This window comes from Lacerta agilis, chromosome 11 (assembly GCF_009819535.1).
Source record: "Lacerta agilis isolate rLacAgi1 chromosome 11, rLacAgi1.pri, whole genome shotgun sequence".
NCBI lineage: Eukaryota > Metazoa > Chordata > Lepidosauria > Squamata > Lacertidae > Lacerta > Lacerta agilis.
This window is the reverse complement of record NC_046322.1, coordinates 59,906,827-59,930,402: the sequence shown is the minus strand read 5'-3', so window position 1 is coordinate 59,930,402 and position 23,576 is coordinate 59,906,827. Positions and strand designations below refer to the sequence as shown.

The following is a 23,576-nucleotide window of genomic DNA, read 5'->3' as shown; positions in this document are numbered from 1 at the left end:
CGGCGGCGGCGGGGGAGACTCCGCGCCCGAGCCCACGGAGGAGCCGGAGGAGCAGGGCGGCGGCACTCACCGTGGCCTCGAGCGCAGGCTGGGGAAGAGGAGGCGAAGGAGGCGCGCTCAGGGCGGCGGGGGCTGAGGCATGGCGGGCTCCCCTCCTCACGCAGCGACGCCGCCGGCTCCCCCGGCCGCTGCCTCGGCACAACGGGCACCAACCACCGCTCCTCCCCCCGTCTCGCTGGGGGGCGCCCAGAAGCCCGACGCTGCCTGCGCGGCACCGCCCCGTCGCGCTGCAAGCGCCTCCTCCCCGCAACCCTCCCTCGAGGGGAGGAGCCTCCTCGCCGCGCCGCCCGAGCGCCCATTGGGCGAGGCGCAGAGGCGAAGCGGCGCCCCGAGATGCGCGGCTCTTGCTGCCATCCCTGGGCGCCCCCTGGACTGGTGCGGGGGAGAGACGCGCAGCTGCCCACCCCCCCCCCCACCCCCGCACCTTGGGGCCAGCAATTCCAGAAGGAAAAAGTCGCCCTAGCAAAGAGCTGCTTCCGCGGAAAGCAGCAAAACTTTGCCGTTCTCCGAGGCGGGGAGGGCGTCTCCTCGAACTGCGCCTAAAACGGAAACCAGCCGATTTCGCTCCCTTTTGCACATGCAAGTCCGGCGCACTTTGCGCGTTTGTCTCCGTGTCAACCCCCCGCCCCGTTTCCCGCAAAGACAACACTTCGCCTTTCTGCAACGGGTTGCCGCTGCCTTCGAGAATCCCGTGCTAAAATATAAAAGACGCAGCACGACGAGCCGGGGGTGTTGATCCAGAAGGGGGAAGAGCGCAAGTTAGACTTGAAGCCGCTCCTGTTCGGGCGCCGCAGCTGCACGGGGGGGGGGGGCTGCGCGAAACGAGAAGGAACGAGCGGATCGAGGCCGCGCTGCCGCTTGGCTTGCTTCCGCGTCGCCACAGCCCAGCGGCCCCTTTTCTGAGCTCGACCTGCGCGGGAAAGGACAGAGCGCGCGGCTCTTTCTGCTGCGCGGCGGACGGGCTCGGCTGGGCCTGAAGCTTCGCTTCTTCTTCGGCCTCTAAGCGGGAGAGACGCGCCCGGAGGGGTTGGCGCTCCCGCATCCTGGCTGCCCGCCCGCGGCCAGAGAGAAAAGCCGCCTCCAGACGAGTCTGTGTTTCATGTGTTGGCTGCCTGGATTGCTGTAGTGCGTGCCATGCAGGACTTCCCTTGGGATTTTGCCTTGAAATGTTACGCCTGTATGCCTTGACCCAATAAGACCAGACGAAAATATTTCAGGCAGCAAAGTTTTCAGAAAAAAAGTCTCTTTATTGCAATAAGGTGCATTCAGTAAGCAAAAGGCAAATGCACACCCCACCTCCTGTGGGGCAAGCTTAAGTACTCTCTATGACATAGTAAAGCTCCTCCTAAATCCCTCCTCCTGGCCTATCAGAACTAATATTATAATACTGCGTTAGCAAATCAGAACATTTCCTTTGTCCGGCTGCCTTTGTCTGTTTCAAGCTGCTTTAGCCGCCAGGAGGTGCTATATGCTATTATTACAGTGCCTAAATGCCTAGCCGTTGACCCCCAACTGCACCTGGGACCTTATTTTGGCTTCTGCTGATGTTCACAGGAAATGGCTCGGTCATGGGGTTGAGTTGTGGTTAGCTACCCAGACAGAGTGTGGAAAAAGAGGAAGTCTGTGGTCGGCCGTTTACTGGCATTCTGCTGAACTGCTGAACTGCTGAAACTGCTGATATGTCTAAGTTTATCTAAGAAGCTGCAATGTAAGGATTTTAGCTGGCAAAGTTGAAGCAAAGTTCAAGCAAAGTTGAATCTCTAAAATGGAGTGGGGGCATCTCCGAAATGGGGTTCAGGGGCTCGTATCTTGGTGCCTCATTTCCCCCCTTTCAATCGAGAGGAGCAGCTTGTTCTGCTTCCTCTTCAGATTGACCTACTGAGATTTCCTCTATAACTTGATTCATCCAGTGTTCAAACACCCCTATAGGGTCTTTAAAATGTTCATCAGGTTCCCATGTATCATCATCTGGTGAATAACCTTTCCATCGTACTTTGTATAGTATTTTACTATCTGTGGTTTTCATGTCCAGGATCTTCTCCACTTCAAAGACATCCGTATCATATTCGTTGATACCTCTGCCGCTTTCCACCATCCCTTCTCCTCCTGCAGCCACCTTCTCCTCAGCCCCACTCACAACAGCTGCCATGTATGAGGCGAACGTTGTAATGGTGTCCTTCTCCAGTCAGTCCCTTGGACTGTAAGCAGTTGCGTGGCAACCACAGGTATATTTGGTAAGCCTGCGGTTCCTGTACATAAAAGGACTTCCCACCCCCCTTTGGTGACTCTGGGTGGCGTGTCCCCTGGTGTGAAAGCTTCAAATCTCCTTGTGACTACACTGGAGAAAGTCGAATAAGAGCCAGTGCCTCACCCCAAGTTCATTCCTCGAGGACTAAATTCTGGTTTACTGTTACAGCTGAATATGGCCCATATTTCTTATGGAGGGTGATGACATTTACTGGAGGACTGGAAGGGACTAATGAAATTAGTGTGAGAAGAATAGGATCAGTGAATATTTTACCTATTCTGACTTCTTGAGAGCAGTTGCAATGTAGCAAATAGTCAGGAATAACTTTCTAACAGTAAGAACTGTTTGGCTGTAGAATGGACTCCCTATTCTCTTTTCCAGTGAAAATACACCCATAGGTATAAAAGACTAGGCCCTCCCCCTCTGGTTCCCAACTATATACACGCAAGGGAATAAAAAGGGATATTGTTACTTTGACAAAGTCAATTTCAAGGGGTCAACAGGATTTTCCCTTCCAATTTCCCGTCCAATCCCAACAGCCTAGACCAACATTGTTCACACCTCTAACATTCCCAATCTATAGAGTTATGCCCTGTCTAACAACTGGTCGACAAACCACTAATAACAATGTCCTTCCGACCAATTTTTCTGATGTGGTTCTGCTGGAGATGGTCTCCGTTGCATAAACTGGAGGTTTCCGGTGGCCCGTGCGTCGAGTGACAGCGTCCAGTGTGTCACAGCAGGGGCTACTTCAATTCGGTCTCCCGTGCGCTGGGCGTCCTTGCCGGTCAGACGCAGCAGGGGAGACTGGTGCACCGTGCGTTGAGTACCTACTCCTGGCTAGGCACAGCAGGGTGTCGACTCCAGGGGGTCACCTCGGCCTTTCACCGCCGTTGGGGTGGATAGGAGAACCGTGTATGGACCGTGTAAGAAGGTTGCGCTTCCACTCCTTTACCCACAAGCTATAGCCAGGCTGGAACTGATGGACTGGCTCAGCAAAGCTGCACGGTGTTTGCTCGAGGGCCCACCTGCTGAGGGAACGACAACTCACAGACACAGAGAGACAGACAGACAGATAGAGAGATTATTTGTTTGTGGAAGGTGATATGCTCTTCCACCTGTCCAGTCCAGCTGGTTTTTCACGAACAAATGGAGGTGGCCTCCCATACAGGAGCTCGAATGGTGACAGTTTAAGTCTCTTGGTGGGGGCGCTTCGAATTCGGAACAGAGCTATAGGGAGGACATCTGTCCACTTCAGTCCGGTCTCTTGGGTTAATTTGGCCAATTGGATTTTCAAAGTCCGGTTCATCCTTTCAGTTTTTTCCCGAACTCTGTGGCCTATAGGCAGAGTGCAGTCTCCACTTTATCTGAAGTTTCTTGCACACTTCCTGCACTACCTGATCGATAAAGGCTGGTCCATTATCACTCCCTATACTCCTGGGCAGTCCGAACCTGGGTTTTAGTTCGGTTAGAAGTTTCTTAGTTACTTCCCTGGCTTTTTCAGTCCGTGTTGGGAACGCCTCTACCCATCCGGTCAGCGTACAAACAAACACTAGCAGATATTTGCAAGTCCTTGCAGGTGGCAACTCAGTAAAATCCACAATCAGATTCTCCATAGGGCTGTATCCCACATGTTGTACACCCGGTGGGGGTTGCATTCCTTGCTTGGGGTTGTTTTTGGCACAAAGGATACACCTCTGGGAGATAGCAGCAGTTAATTGTGAGAGGTTAGGCACATACAATTTTCTCCCGAGATGTTCCCTAGCAGCAGTGCCACCCAAGTGTGTGGACTCATGATAGTTTCTCACAATTTTGCTGGCCAAGTGTTGGGGCACGAACACTCGGTTGTCTGGGAGGAGTAGCCATCCATCTTGCAGTCGGGCTCCCTCCTGTTGTGCCCATTCTTGCTCTTCAGGAGAATAGTGAGGTTCCAAGTCTTCAGTGGATATTTCTGGGATGAGTGCAGCCACGGTTGAAGGTGGTGATTGCATAGCTGCTTCTCGGGCAGCCTTGTCTGCCTTATGGTTGCCTCTGGTGACCAAATCCTTGCCTCGCCCATGTCCTTTGCAATGCATTACAGCAATCCTCTCAGGGGCCCACACCGCCTCTAATAGACTTTCCACTTCTTGTCCATACTTCAAGGCTTTTCCATGGGCTCCTATCAGACCTCTTTCCTTCCATAGAGCTCCATGCGCATGCAGGGTTAAGAAGGCATACTTTGAATCTGTATATATACATTCGCCTTACATCCAGCTGCCAATTGCAGGGCTCTAGTGAGTGCAATTATTTCGGCCTTCTGGGCAGAGGTTCCCGGTTGCAGAGCTTCTGCCTCTACAATCTCATCGTTGGTCACCACAGCATACCCAGCCCTCCTAACGCCATTGGATACAAAGCTGCTCCCATCTGTGTAATATACAACATCAGGCTCTTTCAGGGGTTCATCTTTCAAGTCTGGTCTGCTAGAATAGACTTCGTCCATCACCTGGAGACAATCATGGTGTTCTATTTCCTCGTCGTCTGGTAGGGGCATCAGGGTGGCGGGGTTAAGGGTATTCACCACTCTTAGGTGCACTCTTGGGTTTTCACACAGCAGGCCCTGGTATTGGGCCATTCGGGGGTTTGTCAGCCAGTAGCTCCCTTTGTACTCCATGAGGGTGAGAACGGCATAGGGTACATTTACATTCATTTCTTGGCCAAAGGTGAATTTATCTGCTTCTGTCACCAAGACTGCAGTGGCTGCCACTGATCTCAGACAGGGTGGCCATCCTTTAGCCGTTGGGTCCAGTTGCTTTGAAAGATAAGCTACAAGCCGATTCCAGCTTCTTAGCTTCTGAGTCAAAACTCCAGCTGCCACGCCATTCTGCTCATGCACATACAGTTGGAAGGGCTTCTCTGGGTTTGGCAGCCTCAAGGCCGGAGCCTCCATTAGGCATTTCTTAATAGTCTCAAAAGCCTCTTGCTGCTCTGGTCCCCACACAAAGGGTCTTCCTTCACTCCTCCTGTACTATCATTCAGGGATTCTGGTAAAACACTGAAGCCAGGTATTTAGCACCACCCTGCATTTCCCTAGGAAGTCCCACAACTGCTTCCTAGTGGTGGGCTCTCTTATGAGACATATGGCTTCTTTCCTCTGTGATGTGATATATTGAAGCCTAAATACTTGATTTCCTTCAGATACAATTTATGCCTTTCTCTGAGAGGCTTTGTATCCTGTCTCCCATAACAAGTATAACAGTTCTTCTGTAACTTCTTTTCCTTTTCTTCCAAGTTTTGGCCATCTTTACCAAAAAATTTTTAAAATCCTTGTGGCCAGAATCAAAGGGGTTTGAGTAAGCCAAGATTCAATAATCAGTTCAAGTGTTTCTGGGCTCCTTCTGCCGCCCATCGTGGCAGGAAAGTGAGAGTAGTGTTTTACTGAGACTGGCATAGCCTAGGACCTTACATTAAGAATTATATGCAGGATATTTTTGGCCAACTCTGGGGATTATCTTCAGCCCACACCCCTGGTGGAGCTTGGAGAGTTTCAGGTATTTATTCTGTCACTTTTCCCAAAAGTAAATGGATGGGATTTTGTGATCAAGGCTGCCAAAAGTTCCTAAGAGTATTCTCTAGGCGCCATTAGTGACAATATGCTGGTCACTCGTGGAAATAGCTGCATTTCTGGTCCTTTGGGGACAAAATAATTTGTGCCTGTACCTTGAGGGGACGTCTCTTTCCAGTGAGGGCACTGGGTATTTGGGCATATACAGGAACTGATGGGTGAGGTGGCATCCTTCAATTTGACATTCCAAATGCCTCCCTGAACAAATCACTTGTGGCTCCCACAATGTTCACTGATTCTAGGCTTTTGGATTGTACAGGCGTGGTTATAACAGAATACTGGGCTCCCAGCGAAATATCTCTGGTTGGTCCCTCTGGGGTATCTTCCTCCAAGCCCTCTTCCTCTTTGTCCTCTTCCTCTTCCTTCTCCTCTATTCTGGGACCATTCTCACTTCCAGTGTGTCTCCCTTTTCTACATATGACACACTGCTTCCTTCCTAGCAACTGACCTTTTCACCGGCCTCTTCCTCGGGTCAGACCCCTCTGGCCTCACCCGGGTCACCAGTCCTAGGACGCTTGTTGCTTGGCCTTTCATCCTTACATACTCCTTCAATGCCTCTTCTACTGCTTTCTTCCAAGCGGCTGACCTCTTCACCGGCCTCTATCCCGGGCCTCTGGGCCCCTCTGGCCCTCCCGAGTCGCCGGTTCCCCTTAGGCCAAAGCTGCCGCCATAACTGCCGCCTTCTCCTTCATCCACTTCCTCTTTTCCTTCTTCTCCTCCTCCCCTCTATAGTCATACACTCGCTGGGCAATTGCCATCAATTCACTCCGGGACTTTCCTTGAAACCCATCCTGCTTTTGTATCTTTGTCCTTATATCTTTAGTGGATTGTGCGATAAATGAGCTATTGACCATCGCCGCATACTCGGGGAGGTCGGGGTCAAATGGAGTCCAGATTCTATAGGCTTCCATTAACCGTTCCAGAAAATCTCCAGGGCTCTCATCTGCCTTCTGGGTCACAGCCGAGACCTTGGACAGGTCTGTTGGCTTCCTAGCTGCCCTTCGAATACCTTGTAGGAGAGTTTCCCTATATGCTTTCAGGGCGTTTCGGTCTCCATCATTGTTTGCGTTCCATTTGGGATCAGACGATGGATATCGAGTGGGCCAATCTGTTTCTAACACTCTCTGTTCCTTCAAGTGTTCTAATGCTTGTTGATCTATCCTCCTTCTTTCCTCTGTGGTAAAAAGGGTATTCAGCAACTGCTGGCAATCTGGCCAGGTTGGTTCGTGGGCAGCGAAGATAGATGCCATTAAATCCACCATAGCTTTAGGTTTTTCACTAAAAGGTGGTGTGTGTACCTTCCAATTCATCAAATCTGTGGTGGTAAAGGGAACATACTGCATGGTGTACGTCCGAGGTGGGGGTCCACCATCGACTAAAGGTGCATCAGGTGGGGGTGGATTGTCCCATACCACCCGAAGGGGGGCAATTAGGTCTTCTGGTGGTGCTTCCTTGCACCTTTTTGCATAGTCTTTCAGTGCCTGATTACGGGCCCTGCTGTAGGCTGCCGCTGCACTTTTATGCTTAGGATTGGAGGACCTGTACCGGCTTATCCTTTCCCTTAATTCTCTGAGGTCTGGGTATATTTCTTCCAGGGTTTGGGTGTTAGGGACCTTCACCCTATTCCCCTGTCCCCCTTCTGCCCCAGCCGGTGGGTCTGCGTTCTGAGGCTGTTGTACTAGGGGCGCATAAGGGGGTGGCCGCGGAACCATAAGCTCCTCTTCTTGACTGTCCAGTACTGGCGGGTGTTTTGCTAACTTCTGTACACTGCAGATCTTAGCCCTTGGTGGCAATTTTCTGCACCCTCGCAGGCAAGGGGGATTATGGTCTACAGCATCCTTCCACGTTGAGATATATGGTATCTGGTCTGGATGATTGTCAATTATAGTCCGCCATAAGGGATTAATGAGATTCTCATCAAAGCTTCCCTCGGAGGGCCAGCCTGTACCCTGTGTTGGCCAGTCTACTTCACACAGGGATCGTAGGCGTTCTTTCCTCAACGGGAATCCCCAATCGTCGCCCTCTGTGGCTTCCTTCCAATGGTCCAGAAAACACTGGAGGGGAGTCCCTTTGCTGGACCCTCCTCCCATCCTGGGCTGCTGAGGTACTCCGCTCCTACCAAGGTACAATCACACACCTTTCTCCACACGTCGCTTGGCTAGTGGCACTAACGCCCCGGCCTCTCATGCATACACACAATCACTGGAGTACCTTATTCACACACCACACACATATACCTCCCAAAGTTTTCCCCCTTTTGTCCTTTCTTGCCTACCTACACATATCTATGTATCTACCTGCCCTACCTGTCCTACCTGCCCTACCTGCCCTACCTCTGCGTATATGGGTTCGCCAGAGGACCCCTTACCTGCTGGCTAATACCATACGCTGGGGAGAGATCAAGTCCCCCTTCCTCTAATTAATATAGAGGGTCAGTACTCACCAAAAGCCGGCTGTCTTCCCTGTCTCCCCGGTTCTTTGTCCGTTGCCACTCCTTGCAGGGCGGAGGGGGGTCAAGATGCCTTCTGATCCCTTCCAACTCTGAAGACTGAGGTGGTGCGCGCAAGGTCACAGGGCTGTTAACCTCCCACGCCCTGCATAGTAGGCAAGGGGCTGCCTCTGGTCGAGGGCTTAAGGCCCGATCCGAGTCCTTGACGGCACCAGAAATGTTACGCCTGTATGCCTTGACCCAATAAGACCAGACGAAAATATTTCAGGCAGCAAAGTTTTCAGAAAAAAAGTCTCTTTATTGCAATAAGGTGCATTCAGTAAGCAAAAGGCAAATGCACACCCCACCTCCTGTGGGGCAAGCTTAAGTACTCTCTATGACATAGTAAAGCTCCTCCTAAATCCCTCCTCCTGGCCTATCAGAACTAATATTATAATACTGCGTTAGCAAATCAGAACATTTCCTTTGTCCGGCTGCCTTTGTCTGTTTCAAGCTGCTTTAGCCGCCAGGAGGTGCTATATGCTATTATTTCAGTGCCTAAATGCCTAGCCGTTGACCCCCAACTGCACCTGGGACCTTATTTTGGCTTCTGCTGATGTTCACAGGAAATGGCTCGGTCATGGGGTTGAGTTGTGGTTAGCTACCCAGACAGAGTGTGGAAAAAGAGGAAGTCTGTGGTCGGCCGTTTACTGGCATTCTGCTGAACTGCTGAACTGCTGAAACTGCTGATATGTCTAAGTTTATCTAAGAAGCTGCAATGTAAGGATTTTAGCTGGCAAAGTTGAAGCAAAGTTCAAGCAAAGTTGAATCTCTAAAATGGAGTGGGGGCATCTCCGAAATGGGGTTCAGGGGCTCGTATCTTGGTGCCTCAAAACGGCAGCTGGTGCGGAATGCTGCTGCCAGGCTGTTGAGTGGAGCACCTTCATGCACCTTCATTATACCAGTGCTGACTTAGAGGGATCTGCATCATGCACTGTTGATCAGTGACCAAGCCATGTTAGTTCAATGTTGCCTTGTTACCATAGAATGCCCTGAACACCTCAGGGCCAGGTTTCCTGAAAGACTGCCTGCCCCTGTGTAGACTCAACATCACTTGGATCACCTGGGGAAAGTGAACTTAGAGCACTGCACCCTGCAGATTATTATGGGGCAGTGTCCCAAGAATGGGCCCACCCATCCCCTTTGCCATACATGACGTAGCACCCGTCAGTTGCTTCAGAAGTCTTGCAAAGTTCAATAAAGACTTGTTTGCCTATGCTTTCGCTGACCCATAACACAGACTCTGATCCATGTGCACAAATCCCCTGCCAGTGGGTAGAAGGCATGGGAACATAGGAAAGTGCCTTATGCTGAAGATAATTGGTCTAGCTAGCTGTTGCCTACACTAACTGGCAGCTGCTCTCCAGGGTTTTAGGCAGAGAATGTTTCCTGACCCTGCTTGGAGATGCTAGAGATTAAGCCTGGGAGCTTCTGTGTGCAAAGGATTTCTACCACTGAGCTCTGGCCCTTCCCCAAAGGCATGCTCAGAGAATCCAAAAGATTCCACAAGAGAATATTTCAAGTTGTGCCGTGTAATAATGATGCTGCCAAAAACACCCTTCAGAACAGCTGCACACATATGAGAACTTGTGTTAGTGAACCTACCAAACTTTTTGTTAGGGAAAAGGCTACAACCACACAAGAGAAGAAACCGCAACAGAAAGGTCACAGTGATCGACTGCAGCAGCCTGGTAACTCAATAAGGAAGTGCATTGCAATGGGAAAACAGGAACAGCCCTGCTTGGTTAGAAAAAGGGCCCTTTAACCCAGCATCCTTTTTTCACAGTGGCCAGCCAGATGCCTAATTGAAGCCTGGAGGCAAGACATGAGCAAAGCATGAGATGTGGGGTTGATTCCCACTACACTGCAAAGCTTACCTTTCGGATGTTCTGCTGGCAACAATGACTTTGGGTGCCAAAGGTGCAGGGAAGACATCAGGCTAGAACCCAAACTTCCTGCTCAACAGAGCAACTCCAGAGGCACACAGACAAGCAAGGGATTCCTCATTCACCCAAGCACTAATTTCCCCCTCTTTCACCACTGGCAGAGGTATCTTGCTGCTGGCAAGAGTAGCAGTATCCCAGTGGGCATTTCAGTGCCACACTTTGGGTCAGTTCTATCTTGCCCAGTTTGGATAAAGTAGAGAACAGGATCGTCATGTGAAAGTTTTCCTAAAACCCCAGTAAAAGCAAATAATTGTTTCATTGTTCTCACATGCCAGCTTGTACAGCTCTGTGGCTGACAATGTAGAAGTTAAGACTGCCGCCAGTCAGGTGCCCCCAAAAACGCGTGTTGGGATTACCATCTGAGAAGTGGTCACTGTTCCTGTTTTCTTCTATTTCCATGTATATTTGTTTGACCTTTTTTGCTGCTGTGTCATTATCAAAGTATTCACTACATACTATTTGTTTATCTTTTTCTTCCTGAAGGTTATATGACCTTATGGCAAAATGCTATTTTGTATGTAATTGGTATTTACAATTTGAACTGATGCCATGTCAGAAAATTATCTTCTGGATCCAAGAAAAACAAAAAAGTAGAGTTCTTTCTGAAAATTTGAACATAAGTACAGCAATTGCACCACAATTGTAATGTAGTGGATTAAATGCTATTGTAAAAAGAGCTTCACTACAAAGTTGGAGAACAGCTATTGTTTAATATGTTTACACATTTTCAGTGGAATCCTGTGTGTGTATTCAAAAGTAAACCCATTTAAAACTTACTGAGCACTGGTTTGCAGCATCAATTCAGTGGAAACTGTTAAACAAAAAGGTGTAATTTCTCTTTAATTATTGACAACTAGTAGCTATTGGGTCAGTGGAAATCTGGATTCTGCAGTCAGTTAACTTCCTGTGAGAGGATGCATATATCCTTAAACAGCATTGTTTGTTTCACTGAAAACATACAGTATTAAGGTTCAGTAACCTTGACAAATATGGGCACTTGAGGTAGGGAGTAAAGTATTGGCGAAATAGGCAAAACTGGAAACAGAATGCAACAAAAATAAAACGTAAGCAAGAATTAGAGGTCCTTAGACACAAATATTTATTGAAAAGTAAAGTGCAGCTTACTTGAGCTTTCAGTTGTCACAATACTGCACATTCTGATACAACAGTAGTGAAAAAAATTTAATAGCAGAATATCTGAGTACTTAATTATAACTTTCAAAATAACATTGCAGAATAAAATACTTTTTACACTTACCTGGTTAGGAGTATCCAAAACACTTAATGATATGCAAAGAACTAGAAATCCTTTTCTCTCACACAATATCTGCAGTTTTCTGTCTATATGGACAGTCAACAAATGAGCAAACAATTTTTGCTTTCAGGGAAGAATGAATATAAAGGCTTGGTGCTGCTAACAGGAAAAGCATTATCTATCATCCTCTCTGTTCAGGATGTCATGGCAGATTCTTATTTTTCTGACTTACAAAAACAGGAATTGTCTCATGTGACACATCCATGCGAGCCAAATATTGTTGGTAAAGGGATTGTGCAACCATTTCAAATCCAATGGTTTATTACTATCGGTGATACTTTTCAGTATAAAATGACTTGGATCACAGTCCTGGGCAGAAGTAGCCCCGATAAAGTGGGGCTTGCTCCTAGGGCAATTGTTGCCTTAAATGCAAAGACTTCATCCAAATACTTGAGCTACCGTATTTTCCGGCATATAAGATGACTGGGCGTATAAGATGACCCCCAACTTTTCCAGTTAAAATATAGGGTTTGAGATATACTTGACTGCAGATTCTCCACCCGGCGCAATATTTTCCTGGATTAAAAAGTAGTCTTATACGCCAGAATATACGGTAATACATTTGGTATTGCTGATTATGAATAGATCCCTCTTTGTCTACAGAGAGATGCAATTGCTCAGCATCAGCACAATGGATGCAAATCCATGCTAGGTTACTGACTCACAGGATAATCTTGGACAAATCACTATCTCACTTTCCCATGTGTAAAACTGAAATAATGAAATCACTGGGTTGGCATGGAGATACTGATCGTAACATTAATTTCAGGGAACAACTGTTTTAAGTACATTGCTTTAAGTTATTTGTTTTATCTTCACTGTAATTCTATCTTTTATTTTATTTAATTGAAAAGTGGTTTATGAAAATTAAAACCTTTTGATATTGATTCTTGATATATTTTAAATCTTACAATCTGTAGACTTTAGCTCAGGGTTTGATGCATGCCTACTTCACAAAGCTCTCTTTTTTGACATAGCATTAAGTCTATAGGCTACTGTGAGTATCTGGATCATGTGATATCTGGCACCTCTTTTTAGTATTTTACACTTCAGTACCTCATTGAATTAATCTGATAACTGTGATAAAGCAAATTTTATATATGCACAATAGTAAACACAACTTGTTGTTGTTGTTCAGTCGTTCAGTCGTGTCCGACTCTTCGTGACCCCATGGACCAGAGCACGCCAGGCACGCCTATCCTTCACTGCCTCTCGCAGTTTGGCCAAACTCATGTTAGTAGCTTCGAGAACACTGTCCAACCATCTCATCCTCTGTCGTCCCCTTCTCCTTGTGCCCTCCATCTTTCCCAACATCAGGGTCTTTTCTAGGGAGTCTTCTGTAAACACAACTACTTTCCCTCATTTAGAGAACCCTCCAAGCACGAGGAGTCTGGTCCTGCAGATGATAGGTAAAGGTAAAGGTACCCCTGACTGTTAAGTCCAGTCGTGGACGACTCTGGGGTTGCGGAGCTCATCTCCCTCTATAGGCTGAGGGAGCCGGCGTCCAGCTTCTGGGTCATGTGGCCAGCTAAGCCGCTTCTGGCAAAACAGAGCAGCGCACGGAAACGCCGTTTATCTTCTCGCCGGAGCGGTACCTATTTATCTACTTGCAATTTGACGTGCTTTTGAACTGCTAGGTGGGCAGGAGCTGGGACCGAGCAACGGGAGCTCACCCCGTTGTGGGGATTTGAACTGCCAACCAACAATTGGCAAGCCCTAGGCTCTCTGGTTTAGACCACAGCGCCACCCGCGTTGGACTCCAAATTCCATCAGCTCCAACCAGTGTGGTCAATTGCCAGTAATGATGGGAGCTGCAGTCTAGCAACATCTGGGCACAGGTTCCCCATTCCTGTTTTAAATGTATTAAGGCTAAGTTGGCAATCCTTTGCAAAGTTCCAGTGTTCTCACTTGCACTTTGCAAAGTTCCAATGACCCTTGCACTTAAGTAAACACATATAAGATCACAATGCAATGATGCTTAAACCAGTTCTTGCAATTTCACATACAGTATATCATTTAAATATACTGACTACATTGGATGGGATATTTTAATTAGGTAATTCAGCCTCCAACAGTCCAGAAATAAACTCAGGTTACTTCACACCTGTTCAATTTTACCTATATGCCTCTTTCACAACAAGTTCTTTTCTTCCACAGACCAATAAAACTGGAAAAGTCAAATAGGGTTTGAATATAATTGCTGATGTGTTCTTGTCCCTGGCAACTATGCCAACAATTACTGGAAAGCTTAAATGTTTGTGATGCAGTAGGATTCATGAGTCCCTAGAGAGCTTCTCTGAATACAGCTGCACATATGTGCAAACCTTTTAATGATACATGACATTAGCCTTTAATTCTTGAAGGAGCATTGTAAAGCTACAGGAAAAATAAAACCCAGGAAAGCTGCCTCATGAAATACATGACATATGAAAAAATCATAAAGAGACATGCTATAATTTGTAACTGGAATATCAAATTTATTTTGGGGGGTACACATAATACTGAATTTCAATAGGATGAGATAACATGGAGGAAAGCAACTAATTTCAGTGCCTCTTCATAATTGCTTTGTGGATGATTCAGCCAAAGTTCAGCACTTTAAAATCCCACTGATTTTAAGTATTTTTTTAATCGTGCTGATGCAATCAGTGGCATTCGAAGTTATCTACAGGTGGGTTGTGCTCTTTTTTCCTTGCAGTTTCAACCTATGCTTTCTCCTTTACAAAAACTTTCATTCCATATTTCTAAATTTAATATCCCTTGTTTTAATGCTACAAAAATGCACTAACCAAACAAGCCAGATGGACCAGCTCCAGTTCCTACCTCCCATAAAACTCACTGGGCCATGCAGAAGAATGCCAAAACCAATAAAATATTATTATTTGCTGCTGTTCCTGCTTCTAATACAAATCTCATAAGCAGGGATTCTTTGACAGCAATGCAAGATGTACATAAAATACATTTTCCTCTTCTTTTTCTTAAAAAAGGCTATTATGACTTGAAAATGTATGGTCATGATTAAAGCTAATTTAGGATTAAGGCCATACATAGCTAAGAAGTAGATCATCTGCCTTGTATGCATAAGGTCAGTCACTAGCATCTCCTGATGGGACAGGGAAGGAGTCCAGGCTGAAATCCTGCAGAGCACATTCCTACACACACACCGCCCTGCTTCCAAAGATCTCATGGCAGTTTAGAACATAAAAGCACAAGATACATAATAGTAAAAAGCCAAAGCAAACCCAATCTCCCCAGCGAGCTGATTAGCAACAGCAAAAGCAGCCATCTCTTTGGAAGACACTTACCAGAACAGAGGACTGGAGCTCCCCCCGTCACTCCAATCAGCAATGGCAGCAGCATGCAAGCGGGAAGTTGAGCCGGGTGGGTCCTCCGTGTTGTACTTCCTGGCACAGTAGCTATGAGCTTTTGTTGCTGTTTTGGCAACAATCAAAATAGATTGGGGAGGGGATCGCCCATCTCAACACATATGATTCAGAAGCTGGTTTCCATGGGAGCACCATGTGAGACGATGGGATATAGCCTTAATTGCTTAATAAATGCAAGGGCTTTGTCTATTATTTATTTATTTATTTGTTGCAATTACAGCTCACCCTTTTCTCCAAGGAACTCAGGCTTCTTTCCCTCATTTAACCCCCACAACAACCCTGTGAGGTAGGTTAGGCTGAGAGGTCCAAGGTGAGCTTTATGGTCAGGTAGGGATTTGAACTCTGGTCCCCCAAGTCCTAGCTTGACATGCTAACCACCACACCACAGTGGCTCAAGGAAACATGCAAAGTCAGGAGCTGTTGCTGCTTTAGAAGGCAAAGAACCTTGCCTCCTTCCCTACAGAATGTGCTTACTGGCAACCCAGTCACATGGGTGGGATACAAATAATAAAATTATCATCATCATCATCACCACCACAGACTGGTGGCAGCCTGATCTCACAGTAGGCCTTGAAATCTGCACACATGTTGATCAATGCTATTTCTATCAAGTCTCCAGTCTGAAACATTTTGATATGCAAAAGGGAAAAGACTGGGGCCACCAGAACATCCAAATTTGACAAGAAACAGGTCAGGTTATAAGTTTCAGTTCAATTTCATTTTGCCACTTCCAATGGTTTTACAGGGTATGTCAAGACAAAAATACTCAACTGTTTTTGCTTCTGCTACCTTCAGTAACAACACAGAAAGAAAGGGGTGTACATTATTTAGCAGTTCAACATTTTGGCCTTTTAGAGCAGTTATACAAATGACAGATTGGATTTGTTTGATTTATTGTATTTCTATGCTGCTTTTCATTCAACGGAATGGCCAAGCGACTTGCAAACAGCAAATAACAATAACATAATAGAACAACAGAAATACAACAGAAATTATATAGAATAATTAACAAATAACTGGTTAAACAATTATGGATCATTAGTTAGACAATTACAATTTATAAAACTATTAGGAAAAAACTGAAAAAATAAGCTAAACAGCTCAATTACAACAAAAGTCATATCACAGGATTCACAAAGTACTACAGCATTCATAACCTATAAAACAGTATTAACAGCAACTCAGAAATAAAGTAAGCCCTGTTGAATTCATACATATTCACTCCCAACCCGTGACTCCTCACCTTCAGTTAACTCTATTCAGTTAATTAGAAGACACACGTCCAGATCAAATGACTTTGCCTGGAATATTTATCTAAGTCCCACTGATCTGTGTCCCTTTACTGTACATGGGCTTCTTTCAGAATACCGGTAGTCGTTCTCTTCCTAGCTCTCAGTAAAAACCACTTTAAACTGTGAATTTGCTGCCTTGTCATGAGTTCCAATACGTGAAGTGATTGGTCACTGCATGGAACCCAGGCTAGCCTCAATTTCAAGGGTTCTAAGCACAGACACCATATTATTTCAGTACAGTAAAAGGTCCTCACTTCATGGGGATAAGATAACAATTTATTTATTGAACTTTTTAGCCAGCTCCTTAACATCTTCAAAACCATTATGACGGGTGACAAACTCCTGTAATCTAACTGAGTAGCAGACAGGTGGGGGGGGGTCAGCATAAAAAGCAGCTTCTGGCTTTTGTATCAGCCATGGGTGTAGCCAGGATTTTTTTTGGGGGGGCAGGCTTTTGTTAGGGGAGACAGAACCTCAGTTAAGTATTTTTATTGATTGGGGGGGTAGTTGCCCCCTGCACCCCCCCCCCTTGGCTACACCAATGGTACCAGCACATGGAATCTGGGGTATCTCTCTCTTCTGAAGCTAAAATCAATAACTGCTATAAAGGAATTAGTAGGGGGTAACTAGATGTAATTCTATGTAGCAGTGAAAAATAATATGGATGCATAATTACAGCTTTCACATAAGATAGTTAATAAATAATTTGATGTGCAAATATGTTTACTTAAGAACAAAATCTGAATTTGAAATTTTAATTACTTCAACCAATAAGCAAATTATATAAGTTATATGCAAAGAAATTAGCTTGAAAAATTACTTTAGAAGTCAAGATTTACTGAAAGATGGTATTATATATATATATAAATTACTGTAACAGCAGCTATAAGGATGATATATTGATACTTTCTCTTCTATTTGCATCAGTTTAGAATGTATTACTGGTAAGTACTTTGAAATGTCTCATTGTTTCTGATTTAGGAACTACTGTTACAATGTTACTAAAGGTGCATAAAATAAAAATCAATTTATAAAATCCATAAATATAGTAACACAAAAATTAAAATAATCTAATTGGTTTTAAATACATAAAGTTGACAAGTTATATATGGGATTTAAAGTGGGGATTTTTGGTAATTTGTTTAAACAGGGTAGTTTCCCCCTCTTGAGTTTTTAATTTGTAAGACTCAAACTGGGTTTTTGAGTTTTCATGCATTACATGTATGCATTACATAAGCTTATGGTTGGTTACAAACACTTCTAGGAGAGTTAACTATTATTAGTCATTCCAGCAATATGTCAGCAGAGGGCACATATACTCATTCTAACAAAGTTGAACAGGTTTGATTTAAGCTACACTTCAAAACGCTGTATTTTCACTGAGGTGCTTCAGAAAAAAATTTAAATCTCTCAAACTTAGAAGTCAGAGAGAAGAGTTCTGGCTTTGCCTTCTTTCTGAAGCGCAGTGTCGTTTTTCATGGTAGCTGTGTTAGACTTACAGCAAAAAGAATGTTGGGGCGCCTTAACAGCTGCAAGATTTGTCATCACATGACTTTTCAATGACTCCAGTGCAAGCCAGCTTATGCCACAACAGAAACCAGAATCTAACAGCCCCACTAGATCAGACCAAAAGCTTATCTTAGTCTAGAATTCTGTTCCCACAGGGATCAATCCGATGCCTATAGGAAGTTCACCAGATTTGGGTGCAGCGTGCCTCTCCCAGAGGTAATTTATAAACATGCCATAGATAGACTTATTCTCCATGAATTTGTCCTTTTCAAACTGTGCAAGTTGAGCAGCCCTCTCTGTATCTTGTGGCAGTGAATTCCATAGTTGAACTAAGTATTTCCTTTAGTCTAAGCAGCCCTTAGGATACCAAATGTAAGGAGAGAAGTCTTACTGGGAGTGTTACTTACAGACATTGCAAGCCTTGTACCTGAACAATAATGTCAGTGAAGTGGGCACAGGACAAGGATAAAAACCTGCCTCAGCTCTGAACATTTATTTGCCCAGAAGGTCTGGTTGAGCTTGGTGCTCACATACTGAAGCAGCCTACATTCGACTCTTATGCACGTCATGGCTGGCACCTAAGTGCAGAGTTTTATCTGCAACAATCCATTCACAGATGACCATTATGAAACTGCCATTTTTAGCCCACCAGAAGAGTAGTTTATGGGTTAAGCATAGTAACAAAGCCCACCCATTATAGGCCCAATAAACTCAGCACCCCACTCAGGTGTCTTTTGTCCTGCATTTCTTACTCAGCTTGCATGTATTATTTTTCAGGTGCCCCAATCAGCTCTCAGTTCAGAAAGCAGCTGATGTGAAAACTCATGGGATAAAAATACTATAAACTTTTAATTCACCACTCTTGGCAGCATGAGGGAAGATGGATTAGAATGCAACCGATCTTGTATACATGTGATCTTCAGTATATTCTCCCATATCACCCTGCTTCTACATCCTGTGCTTGGTGCAGCTTAGAGGTAGTGAACCTGTAGCCCTCCAGATGCTGCTAGACTGCAACTACAATTCCCAGAGTTCTTATTAGTTAGCCATGGTGGCTGGGGATCATTGGCTAAAAACCAAGTGGATGTTGCAAAGTAAAGGTAAAAGACCCCTGGAGAGTTACCGTATTTTTCCATGTATAACATGCCCCCGTGTATAAAACGCCCCCTATTTTTCGGGGTGCAAAATTAAGAAAATGGGGGCAGATTTCCCTGAGTTGTTGAGCTTTTTGGGGGGAGGATTGACCAGATTTGTTGAGCTTTCTGAGGGGGTGTGCCCCAGGGTTGTTGAGCTTGTTTTAGGGGGGATTGGTGAAAATAGCTCACCCACCTGACCTACGGTGCCACTCGCACGCATCCCAAAAGCCACCTATTGTCTGTCCCCGCTCTGGCAGAAGCCACCATTCGCCCATCCTAGTGCTGCAGCAACAGCCAATCAACACCAGCACTTGCTGCAGCCACCAATAACATGCCAAATACCGCCTGACCATCTACGGCTCGCGGGCAGCAACCAATCTTACATTCCCCCCTATGCACTATCTGTATATAAGACGACCCCCAATTTTTAACATATTTTTAAAATAAAAAAACCTTATTATACATGGAAAAGTACAATGTCCAATCAAATTCGACTATGCGGGGGTGGCGCTCATCTCTGCTTTCAGGCCAAGGGAGCTGGCATTTGTCCACAGACAGCTTTCCAGGTCAGGTGGCCACCATGACTAAACCACTTCTCGCACAACAGGACACCGTGATGAGTGCCAGAGCATGCAGAAACACCGTTTCCCTTCCCGCTGCAGCAGTACCTATCTACTTGCACTGGTATGCCTTTGAACTGCTAGGTTGGCAGAAGCTGGGACAGAGCAACAGGAGCTCACCCTGTCACGTGGATTCAGACTGCTGATCTTGTGATTGGCAAACCCAAGAGGCTCGGTGGTTTAGACCACAGCGTCAACTGTGTTCCTATGTTGCAAGTGGGCTAATCCTGCAAAAACAGATTTCAACTACAGATAATAGGAATGAGAAACCTGTGGCCCTCCCTATACTGTTGGATTCCTCAGTGCTCCTCAGCCCCAGCCCATGTTGCAAATGATCACCAATTATGCAAATCATAGTCTGTTGTCTGGAGGGCCAGAGACCGCTCATCTCTGACATATACAACCTTACATCAGCCATGGCGTAGGGTACTTATAATATACTTATATGCTTCCATGACAGAGCAAAAAAGTGGTATTTTTTTGTATAGACTTTATATATTACAGGTATGAAATGATTTGCTAATTCCTAGGTAGCAAAATCCAAATCCATCTTCATATTCTAAATAATGTTTGTACTAATACACCTTTAGCACCCACTGGCTAATATACAATAAATTTATGATCTCATGAACATTTGTTCCAATCAGTTTCTGTAAAGCTGTAAAGAATGACAACAAAAATGTTGAAACAAGGAAATAGTCAAAAGATAGGCTTTATTTGTGTTGTCTTTGAGTTGTCTTCATGTACAATAATCAGCAGAATGTTTAAACAGTTAACAGTGGGTAAAGCTTAGACCCAACTTTAGATAAACCGAATCTTAAAGAGAAGTAACACAAGCAAAACATTAGTAGCATTAACATGGTTTAGATTTAAGTCAATGCGAATAGTTTCCATTTCAGATAATTCCTGGCATTGCCTGTAGAAACATTAGATTAACATTTCCATAATTGTATTCTAAGCACACTTTCAGTTGTGAGGGTCTCAAATATTCCTAAGTAACCAGACCAGTTTGAGGTAGTGCTCAGCCTGAAGTCACACATCATGTGCCCATTTTGTTCTCAGGCTATAGGATCCAACTCAACCACCTTCATTCCCCCAAAATCATGAACATCAAGAGTTGCCAAGCTTATAATGCACAGGAATGAAATGAATTTCCTAGTCAGTAGTTCATACTGCTTTTTAGCTCCAATTCTAACAAGCTTTTTCTGGCCAATACCTTTTCACTTGACAGTGAAAAGATGCAATGATCATTTGGAAAAGTTATCCCAGTTGCCACTAGCAGCCCTATACTGTGTATATTTAAAAAGTATCAGTACAGAATGAGCATCAAGCCTTACTTGGAACTATGGTGTGTATGCTGGATGACAGGGCTTGCCTTCAATGCCCATGCAGAGCTCTGCTGTAAATACATTTCTGGAAGCCATACTTACCGCTCTTGACCAAAAGCCCAACCCCAATCCCCTCCCCTCACAAATGCCTTGTGCAAAATGTGTTTTGAGTAGCATAATTTGATTCTACTAAGCATAAGCAAATTTGAACTTATTTCCAGTATTTTCAAAAGGTATACTATGGTAGTCTATGTCTAGATTACTAGGTTGCATCAATGTTTCCACAGCTAATATGTCGGGCATGACCCAAATTTGTTAAATCATTAGGAATTAGTCCTGGTGTGGCATTTCATACTTCTCTAAATATTAAAAAAAGGGGGGGGGGAGGAAGTATATTAATGCTTTTTCACACTAATAATTACTATCTGCCGGCCAACCACATCCAGAGGCTGCAGCCTGCTCTTTACTAGCTGATAAAAATGGATCATTTTGCCCACAAGACCCTCCAGGATGGACAGGAGAGAGGACAATGCCACATGGCAGCCACTTGTAAAGTCACTGTAAGGCAGCGCCTGTTGGCAGCATCAAGCTATACAATGAGGTAAATTCTCCCATTCTGCACAGCTACAATCGGAAATGGGAGATAGTGCGGACATAATAAAAGTTAGCTTCTTACACAACTATAAGTTATATATTAATAATACAACAACTGTAACCCTACCATGAATTTACAAGCTGCTTCACCCAAAGACAAAATGTTGATTTCACATGTAGACTAGCAAAGTTAAGTTACCAAACCCGGTTAGCTCTAACAGCTGTTATATGGCCACGTATAGCGCTGCCCTGGTTTTACTTCATTAAAAATAAATAAAACAACCCCTAGATTAAATGTAAGTTTCTGTGAAGGTGTACATGGACTGACTTTGGAATTAAGTTGAGTTTTATTGGAGCAGCTTTTCATGTGAAAAACTATTAAGGTTTTGAATCATACATAAAAGGCAAACAGAAAACAAAGAACACAGTCTTATATGTCTTGTACTAATTTGAGGTGAAAGTCAGCTGTTAATCTTTCTCTCAGCAATTAACTGAGCCAATTGCCGCCTCATGTCAAAACAGGGCATCTGGATAAAAACCATTTGAGGAATGATGTTTGAGGGATGGAATTCTGACAAAGTGACCCCCAAAAAGAGAAAATTTAGCAGAGCTTCTCTAGAACTACTGAATGTTTAAACAATACATAGGAGTGAAGCTTGAGTTTGACGATTAGATTTCTGCTTTCTGTAAAGAATAACAACTAAACATTTTGATTTCACTAATGTAGAAGAGTAAAGAGATACCTGTATAGTTAAAAAGGTAAAGGTACCCTTGACCGTTAGGTCCAGTCATGGACTCTGGGGTTGCGGCGCTCATCTTGCTCTATAGGCCGAGGGAGCTGGCATTTGTCCGCTTCCGCAGTTTTTGCAGGTCATGTGGCCAGCATGACTAAGCCGCTTCTGGTGAACCAGAGCAGCACACGGAAACACCGTTTACCTTCCTGCCGGAGCAGTACCTATTTATTTACTTGCACTTTGACATGCTTTCGAACTGCTAGGTGGGCAGGAGCTGGGACCGAACAATGGGAGCTCACCCCGTCGCGGGGATTCGAACCACCAACCTTCTGATCGGCAAGCCCTAGGCGCTGTGGTTTAGACCACAGCACCACCCGCGTCCCTTAGAGTCCCTTATCAAGCTACAAAAACTCAACTTTCACAGTATAAAACAGCTTCAGTAAGTTTAGTGACACTTTCAAAGGCCAAACTAATATGAATGTATGCATATTTTGCAGTATTGTAAGCCAAAATTTACATAGGCACTTAACATGTTGAGTCAAACTACCTCAAAGAGTATGATGCTATCTAATTTGTGGTCTCAACTTATTTAACAAACAGAATCATAATGGCATCTATAAAGTCTTAAGCACAGAGTGTGTGTTCTTTCAATTAGCAACAGCAGAATTTTTTTAACTCAACTGGCACAACTCCAGGTCAGTTCATAGAAGCTGTCGGGTTGCTTTGCCCCCCCCCCCCGCAACTGACTCTCCTCCACATAGTCAAGGGACAACTTCAGCGTGATGCAGGTGGAACAGTGGAACTGCCTGCAACAAGGATGGAGATCATGACATAATTTGTTCTGTTTATTGGGGAGGGGCACAAAATGTGCTAATATATTGCTTGATGTTTGTTTAAATACAGTTTGGGGGGGGGGCAATAGGATACACCTCTGAATCCAACCCAGTAACTTCAGTATATTTGCTACCCACTGTGACAAGCCACAAATCATTTACCCTGTATACTTAATATGTCCACTCCTTCATTTATGAAAACATTAAAGCTACTCTAAGCTTTAATTAGAAGCTAGCATTACTTCATTTAAGCAAAGTGTATACGGAGACAAGCTGACTCAAGTAGGAATGGATTATGAAAATAGCAAAGAGCTGGAGAAAGAGAGGTCAAGATAATGGAAGCAGCAGATTTTGGCAAGATGTTTTAGTCACATAGGGAATTGTGCTATGTCAGGAACTTTGCTGTTTATGCTTTGCAGGAAAAACTCAGTATCAAGTGTGTGGAATTTCTGTTATTTGAGTTAAACATGTCAGAATCTAGGGATT

At 44.8% G+C, this 23,576-nt stretch overlaps 1 protein-coding gene across 3 annotated transcripts in view; it reads right to left on the bottom strand.

Annotated features, from left to right (window-relative positions):
• Positions 1 to 11,688, bottom strand: part of CEMIP2 (cell migration inducing hyaluronidase 2) — a 64,630-nt gene extending 52,942 nt beyond the window's left edge. The window contains exon 1 of one of the 3 annotated variants that reach the window (XM_033163612.1): positions 11,602 to 11,688. The gene's annotated coding sequence lies outside the window, so the exon portion shown is untranslated. Of the gene's footprint in view, positions 1 to 70; positions 221 to 11,601 lie in introns of those variants that run through there. The other 2 variants (XM_033163613.1, XM_033163610.1) reach the window with 2 other exon arrangements.
• Positions 11,689 to 23,576: the final 11,888 nt, after the last annotated feature.